This window comes from Theobroma umbraticum, unplaced genomic scaffold (assembly GCF_002168275.2).
Source record: "Theobroma umbraticum cultivar Fairchild unplaced genomic scaffold, ASM216827v3 scaffold_239.1, whole genome shotgun sequence".
Lineage (NCBI taxonomy): Eukaryota > Viridiplantae > Streptophyta > Magnoliopsida > Malvales > Malvaceae > Theobroma > Theobroma umbraticum.
In genome coordinates this window covers 3,454,636-3,457,268 of record NW_018397273.1, presented here as the reverse complement: position 1 = coordinate 3,457,268, position 2,633 = coordinate 3,454,636, and the positions used below count along the sequence as shown (strand labels likewise).

The 2,633-nt window shown below is 32.2% G+C and overlaps 1 non-coding gene across 1 annotated transcript; it reads right to left on the bottom strand.

The window, feature by feature from the left end:
• Window positions 1–643: 643 nt before the first annotated feature.
• LOC149526453 (small nucleolar RNA R71) lies at window positions 644–749 on the bottom strand. The gene has a single exon (XR_016352008.1). It is a non-coding gene; the product is annotated as a small nucleolar RNA R71 (small nucleolar RNA).
• Window positions 750–2,633: the final 1,884 nt, after the last annotated feature.

The window sequence follows — 2,633 nt, the reverse complement described above, 5'->3', positions numbered from 1 at the left end:
TTGTTTTCTAGAATTTTACTAATATTAATGCCAAGTGATTTAGTCTTACTTCAAATTTTATTTTTCTTGTTTTAATCTTATTTTATATGTTTGCATATATCTTTGCTTACTGTGTGCAAAAACGAAACAATTTGAATCTTGTTCCTTTTGATCCTAAGATAGAATGAATTTTGGAAGACATCGAAAGGAGAATTTGCAAGTTACTACTTTAAATCAGACAATGGTTGTGGATAATAACAACAATGGCAATAATAGCATTAATCTAGTTCCTGAAGAAAATAGTGCACTATGGGATTATGTTCCTCTTTTGCAAGGTTTGCACCAAAGTATTAAAAGACCTTCCATCAAGGCAAATATTTTTTAAATTAAGCCAACTTACATGTAGATGATTTATTCTTTAGTTTAGTTTGGTGGGTTACTCAATGATGATCCTAATTCTCATTTGGTGAATTTCTTAGAAATTTGTGATAATTTCAAATCTAATAGAGTAAATGATGATGCTATTAGATTGAGACTATTTCTAATTTCTTCGAGGGATAAAGCAAAGAGTTGGCTTAATTCACTACCTAATGGGTCTATTATTACATAAGAAGACTTGGCTCAAAAGTTTTTGGAAAAATTATTTTCGTTTACAAAGATTGCAAAGATGAGGAATTATATAACCTCTTTCACATAATTTGAAGCTGAATCTTTGTATGAAGCTTGGGAGAGATTAAGGAACTACTTAAAAGATGTCAACATCATGAGATTCCTAATTGGTTGCAAGTTTAGACATTCTACAATGAGCTAGTAAAGTTAATAAAAACCACAATTGATGCTACTACTGGTGGGGCATTAATGGGTAAGAATGCTACAGATACTTATAATCTGTTGGAAGAGATGGCCTCAAATAGTTACCAATGGCTCTTAGAAAGGTCTGCACCTAAAAAAGCTATTAGAGCACATGAGATGAATGCACTTAGCGCCTTAACTGCACGAGTGGCTGCACTATCCAAGATGTTTGACACATTAAGAGTTCATGCTATCCAAAATTTATTTATAATTTGTGAAATGTGTGGAAATGACCATTCAAGTGATCAATGTCCATACAATTCTGATTAAGTCAAATTTGTGTGTAACTTTAACAGGTAGCAAAATAATCCATATTCAAATACATATAATCATAGTTAGAGAAAGCACCAAAATTTTTCATGGAGTAACAACCCAGGGCATTCAAATTAAAAACCCATCATGCCCCCTAGTTTTCAACAACAAGCTAGACCATCAATTCCTAAAAAGAAGCCCCGATTAGAAGAACTTGTCATGCAATACATATTAAAGACTAATGCTATAATTCAAATCCAATGAGCTCTTTAAGAAATCTTGAGACCCAAAAGGGACAACTTACAAATTTCATCAACAGAAGACCCCAACGCGTCTTACCAAGTGACACACAAGTCAATCCTTAAGGTAAAAAACAATGCAAAACAATCATTTTAAGGAGTGGAAAAGAAATTGATGGGTCAATGAAAAAGCATTTCTATCTTTGAAAGAACATGTTGACGAGGAAGAAGTAATGTGTGAAAAAGTAATTGAAGTTGAATAAAAAGAGGATGAAAAAGCTTGAAATCATGAGACTTCTCAAGTCAACCATCCTCCACCACCTTTTCCCCAAAGGCTCTAAATGTAAAAGCTTGACAAGAAATTTTAAAAATTTCTCAATGTCTTAAAGAAATTGCACATAAATATTCCTTTTGTTGAAGCTTCGGAACAAATGACAAGCTATATCAAGTTCTTGAAAGACATCTTCTCTAAAAAGAGAAAATTAAGTGAGTTTGAAATTGTCTCCCTTATAGAAGAATGCAATGCAATTCTTCTAAATAAACCACCACTAAAACTAAATGACCTAAGTAGCTTCACAATCCCTTACACTATTGGTAATTTATTTTTTGCAAAAGCTTTAAGTGATTTAAATGCAAGTATAAATTTAATGTCTTGGTCAATTTTTGAGAAACTTCGTTTGGGGGAATGCAACCCCACTTTAGTTACTTTGCAATTGGCTGATCACTCTTATGTCTATCCAAAAGGAATTATTGAATATGTCCTTGTAAAGGTAGATAAATTTATTTTTCCATTTGATTTTATAATTCTTGATGGGAAAAAGATAGACAAATTCCAATCATTCTTAGAAGGACATTCTTGGCAATTGCTAGAGCTTGAATTCATGCTGAAAAAGGTGAGCTCACTTTAAGAGTTCAAGACCAATAGATAACATTTAATATTTTCAAAGCTTTAGCATTGCTTGTGAAATCTGAAAACTACTTTTTTGTGAGTGTGGTAAATAGTCTAACAGAAGATGTCTTCTTAGAAAAATATCCCAAAGATTCTTTTGAAACATGTTTAGTTGCTGATTCTGATAGGGATGGTGTTGAATTTATTAAATACTCAAATATGTTAAATGCTCACTTAAGATTGAGAACTAATTATCAATTTGAGTCTTTAAATGTTTCAACTTCTTTAATGCCTGCTTCAAAACCCTCCATTGAAAAACCACCTACCTTGGAACTCAAACCTTTGCCCACACACTTAAGGTATGCTTTTCTTGGAAAGTCCTTTACTCTTCCAGTTATTATTTTTGCTTCTCTTACTAACAC